This window comes from Podarcis liolepis, assembly GCF_965112155.1.
Source record: "Podarcis liolepis genome assembly, chromosome: 9".
NCBI lineage: Eukaryota > Metazoa > Chordata > Lepidosauria > Squamata > Lacertidae > Podarcis > Podarcis liolepis.
This window is the reverse complement of record NC_139564.1, coordinates 7,484,404-7,499,909: the sequence shown is the minus strand read 5'-3', so window position 1 is coordinate 7,499,909 and position 15,506 is coordinate 7,484,404. Positions and strand designations below refer to the sequence as shown.

The 15,506-nt window shown below is 41.7% G+C and overlaps 1 protein-coding gene across 3 annotated transcripts in view; it reads right to left on the bottom strand.

The window, feature by feature from the left end:
- Nucleotides 1-15,506, bottom strand: part of LOC310685768 (catenin alpha-2) — a 408,841-nt gene that overhangs the window by 351,243 nt on the left and 42,092 nt on the right. The gene's annotated exons all lie outside the window — the stretch shown is intronic.

The window sequence follows — 15,506 nt, the reverse complement described above, 5'->3', positions numbered from 1 at the left end:
CAACCATCTGCTTGGGGTACCTTGGAGATACAAAATGAAAAACTGGATTAGATGACACTTTCCACACACATACACACTAATTCCTCTTTATGCCATAATATCAAAGCAGTATTTTGAAGGTCGTTTTGCATGTAATCTGAACTCTCTTCAATAAACACTTTTCCCCATCCTTAATTATTCACAGTCTCTGGCAAAATGTGTCTGATCTTCATTACAGGAATGCATTACTTCCTGTAATAGCAAACAGAAATTAAAAATGGAGGCAAAACAGTGCCACTGAGAAACTATACAGGGTTATCAGAATGGGGGGGGGGTGTTGCATGCTTATTATTTTAAGATCCAAAGTATCAAAACAGCAACACTTCAAAACAGGAGAATGAGGACTGAGCTTGTTCAGGAGCCCCAGAATGCTGAATGTCAGAAAAGTAAGCTGGAAAACTTTCTTTTGGGGGAGAAGGTGAAGTCATGCTTATTGTATCCTAGCAGACAACATGTGACTGACCAGTTCTGAAACCTGAATAGGAGAATATGATTATACATTGTGAACTTTTGTTGCAGATCCTATTTGTTCAGACCTAATGGCTAACTCCACTGTATGATACTTCACTGGTTGCTTAATCAAGGTTTGAGGTTGATGGTTCTCATCATCACTACTCCTAAAGCAGTGGTTCTCAAACTTTTTTCGCTGGACCTCATTTTCAGAATAAAAATTTTCTTGTGCCACAATGATTTTTTTCTTCATAAGAAATACATTGGAAAACAAAAAGAAATAACTCATAGCAGTGCTTTATTTATAACATGTAACACAACTACTTCATAAGATGATCATGGGACATCCAGAAAGTATAAAACAATGGACTTAATGGTCAGGGGTCTCTTTACCTTTACCTTTATGCTATTCTGGAATGTTAAAATGTTTCTTTGATCATCTTCAAATCTTTCCACCATACTTGCCATTTTCTCCTACCACAACAGTGTGGTGTGCCACACCCTTTGAGGACCACTGCCTTAAGGGAACAGGAAGTTCCCTTCCTTTTGAGAACAGCATGAATGAACTTGGAAGTCACTGCTTGTTTAAGCCATGAAAATGGCAAGATGAACAGTGGCTGGCTGCAGCTCAGTGGCAGAGCATTTGCTTGGCATGCAGAAAGTCGCAGGCTGAATCCCTAGCACCTCCAGTTATGGCTGGGAGTGCCCCATGTCTCAGAGAATCATAGAATTGAAGCGTTGGAAGGGACCCCAAGAGTCATCTAGTCCAACCCCCTGCAATGCAGGAATCTCAACTAAAGAGAGAGTTGCTACCAGCTGGTGTAGATGATACCAAGCTAGATGGTCCAGAGGTCTGATTCAGTATAACACAGCTTCCTATGTTCCTGGCCCCATCAGCTTTCCCAGCACATCAGATACTAATGATATCAAGACATGGGCAAATTTTAAAGCAGCAGCCTGGGTCCTTATTATACTGCATATCACTTGACTTGGTGCAGTCAAGTCAGGTGCACTGATCACCAGTCGGGTGAAGGGCGTAGATTCAGCCCTTTCACAACAGCTGATGGGTACTATCAAAGTTGAGGACACTGACCATCTGGTAGACAAGGGTACATACAACCCTTATTAAGTATGGATCAACAAACACACAGCCAGCTCAAGTACCATGATGTGAGTGTGGAGGTTGCAGAGAGGCATCCTTTCTGTACATGTGCCACTCTATGAACACTCATTTGCTAACTGGATTCTTCCGAATATATGTATTTCCCCCCCCCTTTCTTTTTTCCCCAAGTGGAAAACAACAAATGTTTACTACCCAGACAGACATTTTGCCAAATAATCCATTTAAAGAGATGATTTACAGATACAAATGCTGGCCAGCACCAACCCCTTCTGCATGTAAAGCACTGCTTAGTTGCAATTCTTAACAGATAGATATTTTAACTTGACTAATGGAATACGGAGTTAATTCAGTGCTTTGAGTTTTACAGCCTTATTTAAATTTCAGTCATTTGAACATGTCTACGTAAAAGCTAAATGAAAGACAAAATGAGGTTATTAGGAAAAAGGTCATGTCTGCAATGAAAATTACATTTGGCACTGTTAAAAAAACATCATAAGCTTGTTAATAAGTGAGATAAATAGGCTAATGTTACTATCCTCTCAGAGTAAGCAGTAATTTATTTTGCCTTCTTTCAAGAAAGAAAAGAAAACCTTAATTCTCTGCTCAAATGGTCCCCTACCGGCATTGTGAAACTTAATTTGGTTTTGGTTTTGAAATACTACAGAGTAACCAACATGGGCTTGCCCATTTCCTGGGATTTCCAGTGTTCAAGGTAACATGATTACATTAGAACCACTGTTTGTTTCTACCTATCAATGCCAATCTCTCTCAGCCCTAGCATGACATCTCCTATCAATGATATATGGCATGGTCTTTAATAGAATAGACTAAAAGTAACCAGGGGTTTCATTGCATTAATGTCTCTCTGTCTAATTCAACCTTATCTACTTATTCCGCTTAGCCTTAAAACCCAATTAAAACCTAATTTATCTGATCCATGGATTCAGAATACTATTTGACAATGAATCTGACAGCCTTGCAGTAACTGTATTACTACACACTGCACCCTAAGGTATTTTGGATAGTGTTTTAAAAATCCAATCAGTGTCCATTTTAAAAGATAAAGAAATATATAGCTGAGGCTCTTTGTTTTCACATTGCAGAATAATTTGCCTGATCATAGTACCAAAATAATAACAATACAGTGGTACCTCAGGTTAAGTACTTAATTCATTCCGGAGGTCCGTTCTTAACCTGAAACTGTTCTTAACCTGAAGCACCACTTTAGCTAATGGGGCCTCCTGCTGCTGCCGCACCGCCGGAGCACAATTTCTGTTCTCATCCTGAAGCAAAGTTCTTAACCCGAGGTACTATTTCTGGGTTAGCGGAGTCTGTAACCTGAAGCGTATGCAACCTGAGGTACCACTGTAATAAAATTAATGCTATTAAAAGATAAAGTCCTTAGCTCTCTACATCTCAACTGTGCTTGGATTTTGCATAATTGGCAACTGTGATGACTCCCTTGTGAGGCCATCTTACAATGCAGTCATGTATCTCCAGCAAGGGATACCCATTGTCCCTCGTAAGTAGTCTTAGGGAGGAACCAAATATAGCATGAAAGTGGAACAAATGCATATTTTTATTTATTTCACAACTTTTATAAACTGCTTGATTGTAATGAAAGCTCTAAGCAGAAACACTTTGTTACCCAATGTGCCAGCGAATGAGATAATACGTATGACGCTATGTACCGTTAATAGTACATGGCTTGGTTCCTTGATCTCTGTCTCTGTGGATGATGCTGAAGTTGATTAACGTCCTCAGGTTAGAAAGTTTAGAAAAGGCTACAGCATGAATGTGCGAGGCGCTAGCTTTTTCAAGTGAGAAAATATGCAGTAAGATCTGGGTAAAACTTATCTGGGACTGATTTCATCTCAAGACCTATTGGTGTAACATACTTAAGGGCAGCTATTCTTATCTTCTTTTTCTGTTCTATTTCATAGGGGGAGACGTTTTCCCCAGCAATAATACAAGCATTGCTAGTCAATAAAAGTCTGTGGACAAAAAATGAAACGCCCAAGCACACCACCATATTCAAGTCAGCACTTAATGACTGGCTTGCCGGCTTATTTTATAATTTACTGATTACATGGAACTATTATAACGAACCACATCTCACACTGCAATCATGTTGTGACTATATTGTCAGCTAACTAGGTGTCTCTCCTGTGATGTCTGCTTTTTTTACCTACATGGTAAAAGCACATTCAAAGTAAATGAAATGCAATCCTCTCTGCACCCCTAATTTTAGGATATCCAGCTGTGGGATTTAATATACTGGGATTCAGAATGTGATGACGATAGGTGTTAACTGGGAGCAAGAAATACAGAACTGGAGTTCATTCACAAAGTGATTCTGCTTTTATACTCTAAACAAAGGCAACAGGAAGCTTTGTCCCTGTAAAATTTATGTATTGGTTAAGGACTGCATGAAGTACACAGTGATGAGCATATTACCTCAACTCCTGCTCATATATACCCATCACCTTCCGAAAGCAGCAGCTTGCTGCCAACAGATGCCCTGCCTCAACCACCAGTAAGTCCCCAAATCTTTTTAATACTTTTCTGTTAAAATACCAGAAGTGGGGCTTCCTTCTGACCTTTTGTAGGACCATTTACATTGTTATTATATGCTGGAGAAACCGTCAGAATACAGTGCCTTGTTAAAGATCCTGTACCTCATAAAAATAAGCTCTGCATTTTGTTTATTATTATTAAATTTCATTTTTATTATAGCTGTACCACAGCAGAATACAGATCTTTCAATTATGCAGAAAAGTATTGTAGTGTGCAAGTATGCCATCTTCTGGCTGGCCAAGAAAGCACTTTATATAGTGTTTTTACAATCTGCTGTAAGGGTTGTAAAGCTCTCACATTACAACCACTGCAAAAAACCGAACAACCCACAATTACAATACTGATTACAGCAAAGACATATGTATATCAAACATACATATATGACTTCATCTTTACATTCATGTAAGAAAGGTGATAGGTTCACAAAAGCAAGGCATCAATGGCAGATGGGGAGGGGATCACACACTCAAGACCACCCAAAAGATAGAAAACTTATACATTCAAAAATGTGTGTATATCAAGCGAATGTTTACATTCCATACTGAAGACTGATGGGGGGTGGGAGGTGGAAGGAACCCTTTATGCTGCAGTTCACCATCGTTGCAATGCATTGGCAACACCAACCTGTGCAAACACAATAGGCTCCCTTGCCATATATTTGTGCACAGGCATGCCTGTATGATATCCAAATGTCAACATCTGCTTTGGGAAAAAGGTGTTTCACTGCAGCTGTTATAATGTGCAGACCTGTCCTGTTTAACAATCCTACTGCGCCTAGATTCGCAAAGCAATGAAATTCAGGAATATTAAGCTTTTGCATGTCAAAAGCAACAAAGAGATAGAGGGCAAGTCCTTTACTGCCTGTGCTCTCAAAGCAACCATAGAGTTGGAGGACGCCTTGTAGGCCATTTAGTGCAATCCCTTGCTTGACACAGGAAATCAACCCAGCTTCAGCTTGAAGCCCTCTGAGTATCTGCTTCCATTGTTGAACTGCTTGTTAAGACGTTTCTCTCAATGCTCAACCTAAATCTACCCTCCTGTCGCTTAAGTCCATTTGTTCTTGCCCTGCCCTCTGGGGCAGCAGGGTCTTCTCTTCCCTAGACTAAATGTATTCAGTTCCTACAACCTTTCCTCGTGGCGCTTGTTTAACAGTTCTCTTACCATCTTTGTTGCCCTCCTCTGAACATGTTCCATTTAGTCCATTTAGTCCTAAAGTGTGGCAGTCAGAGCCAGACACAGTGCTACAGGTAACAGCAGATTAGTGAAGAAAATAGTGACACTATGGTTTCTTGTGATTAGAAACTAGGGTCTCGTTCATGTAGCCTAATATCATGCTTTGTGCATTCTGGCCCAGTTTCCCATTCTATCAAAATTGTTTTGAGTTGATTCCTATCTTTGGATGTGAGCTTATCCCTCTCACAATTGCAGCATCCACAAATTTCATAGGAATTCTCTCCACCCCTCTGAGTACAATTCCCCACCAGATGGTATTAGCACCTAGCCTGTGCTTAGCCAGTTCGCTAACTGAAATACCAGGGCTGACTTTGTCAAATACTTGAAATGTATAAACTGCCCCTCATCCCCAAAGTTCCTTCACACAGACTTTCCACTCTAAAAACACAGAGAGAAAGAGAGACAGAGAGTCAGGATATTTATTAAAGCTCTAGTTTGGCCTTTACATGCCTCAGGCTCATTCACAGACATCACCAGGGAAAGAAACAACATACAGGGAACAAGCTGCCTTGAGTTTCCATTGGGAAATAAATATTTCTGCAAAGCACAAGACTGTCAACTCCCTTCCATCGGAGGATATCTCAGGGTAAGCTTGGGTACAAGGCACTTCCTTGGAAACCTGACAACCCAGAAATGGAAAATGTAGCTGGACTTTAGAATGAAGAAAAGCCAGAAACATGTTGTGTAAGGCTGTTAGATCTTGGCACATTTTAGCCAAGTCTTTGAACAAGAAGAGAAGGTTGTGGAAGCCTTTGCACATTGTGGGGCCCGGTAGGACTTCCAAGAAATCAGAGTTGATGATTGCATACCTTCCAACAAGTTGAGTCCCAAAACTGGGATGCTCATCTTCCCATCAGTGCTCCTGCGCGAGATCATGGAGCCCAAAATATGTACTTTCTTCAGGGCCGTGCTCTTACAGCGCCCCAAAAACATGCTTTTTGAGCTGCCGCATGAGATCATGGCCCCAAATAAGCACTTTTCAGGGTGAAATGTTGATGTGAAATTGTGCGAGATCATGGCTGCCATGCTCTCACAAGGGAAAATGAGATGTCCTGATTTTTCCAGGAAATTTGCGGGTTATGTGATTAAGCCAGGAAGATTTCCTCAAGAAATAGGTTTCAGCTTAATAGGGTCCCTCCTAGATCCTGTTATACCCAGAAAATAGAGGGGTTAAAGCAAATTCCTGAGGCATATGTTGGCTATTTGCAATTTGGTAGCGCTGCAGAGAGCTTGCTGGGGAGACCGTGCATTAAAAAGGGACTCAAAAATAACTTAAACAAGGTTTTAATTACAAAAACAAAAACTCCTTTTACACTAAATACATCAACAACAAACCTGACCCAACCACCAACCCATCCCCCAGGGTAATGGGAGAGCTAGGTGCTGCTCCTTATATACTACACCCAATACTATACCCAATTGCTGACACAGCTTAATCAATACAACTCAGCAGCACCTGCTATGTTTCACAGCTGTAAAGCTGGGTCTCGTTATTTTGCTCTAGCCCAGGGGTCTGCAACCCACGGCTCCGGAGCCACATGTGGCTCTTTTACACCTTTGCCGCAGCTCCGGGGTGGATACTAGCGAGGGGAGGAAGCGCATTGTGCACCCCGACACTCCCCACTGTGGCGGGCGCTGTACTGGCTGTGACGTCGCATGGCTGTTAGTCACGCACCGTCCCGACGTCACCTTCCCGCCCGCTGTGAGATCGGACATTTAGATAAGAAACAATATATGCAGTGTTATATTTGTTTAAAATGTCGTAATGGTTTTGCGGCTCCCAGATTTTTTTTCTTCGGAAACGGGTCCAAGTGGCTCTTTTTGTCTTAAAGGTTGCAGACCCCTGCTCTAGCCCTTGCTCTGGCCCCTTAAAGACATACACATCGGGTAGAACAATGATGAACCTTTACATTTAAAGAAACCATTCAACAGCATATTCTCAAACCCCGCACAGCTCTAGAGTACAATCATTCATTGATCCCCCCTTCCCTGGTTAAGTCATTGGGGGGGGGGTAAATCTGCTAAGACATTCAGTATAACTGATCCCTTAATTTCTTCAGCCTAACACTATAACATAAAAAGGCTCACTTTGCAAAGTTGATAATATAATTGTGTGTGTGTATAACTAACATCTTCTTACAGAAATTATACAGCCAAAAATTATCAACAGGGACACATCTATCTTATTTTACTCTGCTTTTACAGGTCTCTTCTAAAGCAGTGCCTGAGGTCAAAAGCAGAAAGCCAAGGATGATTTACAGTGACCCCAAACCAGCAAAGAAGCCAAGCATCTACTGAATTTTAAGTTAATGTTCAAGAACTTTGCTGAATTGAAGTCTGAAAAGTGGCAAGGAGTAAGCTCTCCCAAGAGCAGAGTCAAAAGAGAAGGCAAGACATTTAGGAAGAATTCTAAGTTATTTCAACACCAGTGGAAATGTGCAAGGGGACCAGAAGTCTGTATGAGTCTTACTAATAAAGTCAATGTCCAAGAGCAGTTTGAGAGACAGAATGTTTGTTTGTGAGTTGAAAGAGAAGAACATGGAAGGTAGTGAATGAGAGGAAAGGGTGTGCTCAAGCTGCTGATAGCTGAAAGTAAGTAGCTAACGTAGAAGCTTTAGATTAGGGGATGGTCTTTCCATTTTGCAGAATTGAGTGCCTTCAACCACAATATGTTTACTTGAGTTTCAACTAGCAGCTCCCTAGTGCTGTTTAAATTCTGCCCCCCACCCTAAAAAGAGGCCTGAACTGCAGCACAAGACTTCTGTTCCATGCTGACTGGAGCCATCAATAGGAATACTTCTGTGAGATGCCAAGGATACGCCTTCCAATATTTTGTTACAGACTGGCCCTCACCCCATAACAGCTAAGTAAAGCAACTTAGTGCTCACACCATGATTGGAACCAACAAGGAGGAAACTAAGAAACAAAGGTGTTGTAAATGCACAAAGGGAGAGGAGACAATCCAACAAGGACTACATGTTGTTATGAGTTTGTAGGGAGGGGTGTTGAAGTAGACTGTATGCAGAGACCCTTTTAATCCCTGGATCCAGCAAGTGTTAAAATCTAATCAAGGCTTCTAATTCTTGGAATAGCTGGGCTAGCCTCCTGGAGAGCTGTAAGAAGAACCAAGGAAGGGGCTCTGTGGGAGATGGCAAGCCAGAGTTGAGAGCTGTGAGTTTGGGGCAGGGATGTGAGCTAGAAGCAAAGCAGAAAGCAAAGAGAGAGAGAGTCAGGCAGGATCTCTGCTTGAACCCAAGGCTGTGGCTATGGATTTGATGCTGTGAACCCCTCCATTGTAGGCTCAGGTTATATATATGTGCAAAGAAACCATATATCCTAAAGACACAACAGTTTCCCCTGTGCCTTATTTCCTAGAACCCCAAGAATCTCGCACCACAATATGTTCAGGGTCTCTTAGGAGCTATAGAACGTGGAGTGAATTTACCTGATTTCACCCCAGAGTATCCTGGAGGGCATAACCAGCTGGTACGATGAACAGCAGCATTCCAAGGGGCGGGGGGGATATACTGTTACATTTTGCTGCAGATATCACTTGGATTTTTTTTCTGTTCTTTTTTTACCTCTATCATGTCCAGTGTCTTTTTTTTCTGAACTAAAAAGCCTCAAACACTGTAGATGTTTCCTCATATGGAAGATGCCCTAAGACCTTGAAATTTGTCGGCTATTGTTTCCTGCAGCTTTCCCAGCTCTCTTTTTGAGGCAACTGGGATGAGGAAACTGGGACTGTACACCACAATTGATGTAAAACCAAGTCTTATTTTCATTCCCAACCCCAACCCCCAATAATCTGTAACATGGCATTTACATTTTCATGGAGCAAACTACAGTGGCACCAATATCTCCTCCCTAATTAGTCATAGTCAGTTCTGATGTCGTTAATGTTGATTAATAATTTAGCCAGCTTTGTATCTCACTGTCACCTATCCAGATAATTTAGGGATAACACTAGTACCAGACCTTAAATAGAGGATCCCATTGTCTGTTTCTCACCACATTATGAAAACTCTGCATATATGCTTCCATTATGCATCCTGTTCTTCAGCTAGTTACTAATTCATAAGAGGACCCATCCAGCAGGATGCATAACATGGAGGGTAAGTCAGTTTCACAGTATGACAGACAAGCCATAATCTAAAGTACCCAAGAGCTGAAATGTAAGATACTGAGTGGTACAAAAAATCAACTGTATTCATCTCACATGACCAAACGGGGCAAACTAGAGTATTATTTAAATATTGAGTACACTATCCAAATGTTGTTAAATCTGGCCCCAAAAAGGAAAGAGAAGGTCTCAAGAGTAAAACAGAAAGCCATATGAGACGTTCAGGATGTCACACAGTGTTTGCTATCTACAGAGAATAAAGGGCACTGAATTCTAACTGCATTATATTATATACTGTACAGGTTGCAGTGGCACCTAGTGGAGGTATCAGAAACTGGAAGCCACAAATTATCTTACTGTTCTGCATTTGCAATAAGAAGATGCATACTAAAGCCGTTTTATGTATTGGCTTCAGCTGTTTTATTGCAATATGATGCACACTCAAAGCACACTTTCCCAAGCTCTGACAATAATGTAGTTTGCACAAGCACTCTCAGGGGTCTCTACATGAGCACACACAGACACACTTTGCAATATTAAGTGTCTGTTTTTCATCAGGATGCAGAGATTATCTCAGCAGCTCAGAAAAACTGCATTTCCTTTGCACTGGTACTTTATGCCTGACACTTAAAAACAAAAACAACTCTATAGAGTGTAATATTTATATTTCACCTTTATACAAGTTCAAGACTACTCACAAAGACAGACCATAAAAACCTATTTTTTAAAAAATGCAGTAAGAATGCCATTTCTAATAAATTATTATAAAGTTAAATTTACCCTTAGGTTTTGTTCAAAGGAAAACTTAGGCTAAGCCACTATAGGAAGTTCAAGCAAGTGGTCTCTACTATATTTGCAAGGTTTTCCTTTGAATTCACAGGTAAAAAAAAATGCCAATTATACCTGACTTATATTACTAAAAGTAGACTGCCTGCCCCTGGAGAGGGAACGATTACTTGTGGAAATCACAGCCTAAGCCAGATACAAGCCCCTTCCCCCAAAAATTGTTATCCAGGGTGAATTTCTAATAGCTGAGCCAATAAATATGAAATCCTTGTATGATTAAGTATGGGCGAATTCCCAACATCCTTATAGTAACTAATGAAAGAGCTGTAAAACAATGCCATCCTTACACTGTGCGGCTGTAATCATTTTACCATTTTGTTACATCTGGTTGTGGTCCTCCAGGTTACTTTTTGGCATTGCCCGTTGGTGCAATGAGAAAAGCATGTATTGCTATGAGATTCCAAAATATGCCCACAATATGGTTAGAGGGGAGAGACCTGTAAACTGCTGCTCGGTCCCTGCTCCTGCCAACCTAGCAGTTCGAAAGCACGTTAAAGTGCAAGTAGATAAATAGGTACTGCTTTGGCGGGAAGATAAACGGCGTTTCCATGCACTGCTCTGGTTCGCCAGAAGCGGTTTAGTCATGCTGGCCACATGACCCGGAAGCTGTACACCGGCTCCCTCGGCCAATAAAGCGAGATGAGCGCCACAACCCCAGAGTCGGTCACAACTGGACCTAATGGTCAGGGGTCCCTTTACCTTTACCTTTAACCATGCACAAAACAGGGTACAATCTGCTGAGGCAGCAGCAGTGGAAGCCGCTTGGGTGCCTGGGGTGATGCGCCTAGGGGCGGGGCGAGGGTGAGGTGAGCTGCCCATAGGGGTGTGGCGCACCGTGGGGCCTCCGGAATCAGCTTGCCTTCTCCCATTCAGCCACCCTACAGCTGGGGGGGGGGAGGCAGCGGGTAGATTGTTTGGGCAGTGCGGACCCTGCACGTACCAAAGTCACCACGTCTCTCCTGGGAGAGACACGTGGCTTGGGTGAACTGCAGACCCCACAGTGAGTGCCACCCAATATTTAGTCACCCTCGTTAGTGGTGACACCCGGGGCGGCCTGCACCCACCACACACCCCTTCCTCCACCCCTGTGCTGAGGATCATATACTTAAAAATGTATCAGTCACTCGCAGTCTTGTGATGGCCAGTGGTTTTCAGCTTAAAAATCTGATTTTCAGCTTATAAATCTGATTCACTGACTGGCCTGTAGAGAGGGATTTGGAAGGTCAAAAGCTGATTGGCTTTCCCACAGTATTTCTACTGGGCTGAAATGTACATACAGAAGAAACAATGGCAATGAAGCAGGGTAAGATTATGCATGAACAAATTGTAACGCAGGATGAACTAGTAGGCAAAGAGTTTTATGTTGTTACTGCTATTATTATTATTTTTAATCTAGTATAGTTACTGCCTAAATCAAAGATCAATGTTGTATCAAACTTTTATCCTTCAGTTCGCACAAGATTGTGATTGGTCAGTAAATTATCTGCTGCTGAAGTTATGGTCAAATAAGGAAGGCTGGGACCTTGGTGTAGCTTAAGTGTATTATTCTGAGATTTGAAAAGTTCCAGTCCTGGAAATACAGAGTTCTCAAAAAGCTGAGAACTAATGTGGCATCTGAATATAGACTGCATTTTTAATCAAGGCTTATATTGGCTTATATCTTGATCAGGTTCCTAAATTAAATGGGCTTAGATTTTCAAATGTTTCATGCTAGCTGTTTAGAGAACACTGGCAATGTTTTCCTCCTAGACAAGGGGCCCCTTGATTTATAGCAGAAAACAATTCTCAAAGTCGTAAAAGCTGGAATTACATGCTGAGAGTGAGGACACTGACCCTACATGTTACAGAAGATAAAAAAGGCAGAGATAAACATAATTAGGAATGAGTAAATAGTAAAATAATACCAATGTGCCTCCCAGTAAAATGAGCCAGATCTTCTTTCCAAAGGTTAAAAGGCCAAGAGCAATGGAGAAGCATCTAGCTGGCAGAAAGAGAGCATTTTTGGGAAGTCTTTTTTAAAAGCTGTTTCTTTCTTAAACTGAGAGAGTTGAAGGGCAATAAATGGGGAAAGCAGCTGGCTGAGGGGGGGGGGTAAACTGAAGAGGCTTCTTTTGAAGCTGTTTTTTACTAAGTTCCTTTTTCTACTTTACAAAGGCTTTTTTCCTTTTAAGAGGCTACCTGTGTTGTGTATTAAGTGTATTGGCATAGATGTAATTATGCAAAGGATTTAAGAAATGCTAGATTCTTATTTCATATAGTTGTAAGAGTTGTATTTATCCTGAAATTAAGTCAGCCACCAGCCTAGCCCCCCTGCCAGACAGGAGACGCCATCCAAGCAGTCCTGATATATAGCTGTCAGACATTTGTTTAGAAACCTTCAAATGAAGGAGATCTTTCAATGTTGATGTGAAACTCAAGATCCTTGACATATGTTTAAGATAAAAATTTAAGATTAACCATTTGTTTTAGAAGGCAATAGGGCAAGGAGGGCAAGAGGTGAGCTGGTAATTAAGATTCCTTGTTGAGACACATGTAAGATATATTACTACTTATTTGTCATTTATAGATGTAACAATATATAGCTCTTTGTGTTCCATATAAGGACAGGAGGATATGGGTGTATCTTTTAGGATTGGTTATAGCAATCAGCCAATAGGAAATCCAACCAGGCTGATTGGACAGAGGCAGCCAAAGGAGGAGCAAAGGGGGCTGGATTAAGGGAATATAAGTGCTGGCCATAATGGCAGGAGGCCAGGCCAGAGCTTGGTAACCATATACCACTGTGCCTCTCATTTATTTGTCTGACAAATAAATTATTATTTTAAATTCTCTATTGCTGCGTTGAATATTTCATTCCAGCTAAGCGTTAACCACAAGCAGGGTGCTACACTAAAGCCCAAGATGGGCACCTTTAGGAAGCACGGCTGTTGTTGCTGCTGCTGCTGCTGCCGCCACCACGACCAAAACACAGAATGTCTCTCTGTTGAAAGAAATATGCTGCCTGTTCGAATATTAACTTAGAGAAAGCATCAGTCTATCCTCTGTGAATGGAAGATCTAGTTGAGCATTTCAACAGCATGCTAGAGGGAATGAGACCATTGAAGCAAAAAATTGCAACAAATTGTTTAGATGCCTTATTGGCAATCCTAGGGGTTCCACACTGCTACTCTGTTTTGACTTGTGCTTATTGGACGACTGCAACCTAGTACTCTGGACCTGAAAAATGAAGACATGCCAAGAGCAGGATAGTCAGAGTGCAAGCAATTCCCATTAAATAATGGAATCCAGAGATTGCTTGGAGGCTTCCGCCTGTACGAGTTTTTGAGCAGTCAGAGCAATGGCTTGTAAGGCCAAGATCTGATTACCAAGGAAAAGTGAAGCAAAACAAGTCATGAACTACTTTTGTAGTTTGTGTTTGAAAAACTACATTTGTAGAGTGTGTGTGTGTGTGTGTGTGTGTGTACACACTATCCACAATAGCTAGGGTTGCCATATTTCAGAAAGTGAGCTCTTATTTGAAAAAAAATGCAAAAAAATGAGGTTTTAGAGCTATTTCCCCCCGAGAAATTGCCAAAATTGCCACTTCCAATATGGGTTGCCATACATCCGGATTTTCCCTGAAATCTCAGGGATTTCTGCCCAGACACAGTTCCCAAGGACCAAATCCTCAGTATGTCTGGGAAATTCTGGACCAATGGCAACCCTAACAATAGCAGTTTCTCATCCTCAGTAAGAGGCAAATAGTCGTTAGGAGGTTTGAGGTAAGGTGCTTTTCGTAAACAGATTTGTTTTATTTATCTCATAAAATTTATATACTGCTTGATTGAGAAACCTCAAAGCAGTTTACAAAAGATGACACTCAGCTCTATTTCTCCGTAACCTCTAAGTCACAAGAGGCTGTGGGGGGCCTGGGCACAGTGCTGGGATGGATAAGGGAGAATATGCTGAATTTGAATTCTGGCAAGATGGAGGCACTGCAGTTCCTGTGTCCAAGAAGCTGGCCAGTTGCCTGTCCTGCATGTGGTTTTACTTCTCCCCTAAAGGAGCAGGTACAGTGGTGCCTCGCAAGACGAAATTAATTCCTTCTGTGAGGTTTTTCGTCTTGCGAATTTTTCGTCTTGCGAAGCACGGTTTCCTGGGTATTAACGGTTTTAAGAAAACGGAAACAAACTTGCAAGACGTTGTTTTCGTCTTGTGAAGCAAGCCCATAGGGAAATTCGTCTTGCGAAGCAACTCAAAAAACAAAAAACTCTTTCGTCTTGCGAGTTTTTCGTCTTGCGAGGCATTCGTCTTGCGAGGTACCACTGTATCTAGTTTGGAGCTGCTTCTGGATCCAGTTTTATCACTGACTGCCTAGGTAGCTTCAGTGGCTAGAAGTGCCTTCTAGAAGCTCCAGCTGGTATGACTTATTTATTTATTTATTTATTTATATATACATACATACATACATACATACATACATACATACATACATTCATACATACCCTACCCATCTAGCTGGGTTTCCCCAGCCACTCTAGGAGGCTCCCAACAGAATATTAAAAACACTATAAAACATCAAACATTAAAAACTTCCCTGAACAGGGCTGCCTTCAGATGTCTTCTAAAAGTCAGATAGTTGTTTATTTCTTTCACATAGGCCGTTCCACAGTGTGGGTGCCACTACTGAGAAGGCCCTCTGCCTGGTTCCCTGTAACCTCACTTCTTGCAGGGAGGGAACCGCCAGAAGGCCCTCGGAGCTGGACCTCAGTGTCTGGGCTGAACAATGGCAGCTGTTTCCATTTCTGGACAGGGGCAGCTTGACCACAGTAGTGCAGTCATAACTTCAAGACTGAATGACTGCCATGCACTCTATGTATGGATCTCCTTGTGCCTGGTCCAGAAACTGCAGTTAGTGCTGATTGCTGATAGGACTGAGACCCCGTCTGCCTGTAACAACCCTGATGTGTATTGGCCCCTGATTTGTTACTGGGCCAAGCTCAAGGTGTTACTATTAGTATACATAGTATATATATTGCCCTTAAAGGCTTGGGACTAGTTTACAAAACAGATGGTTTGCCCTATATATGCCCACTTGACCACTTCAATCTGTGAAACTGGCACTTTAACAACTTT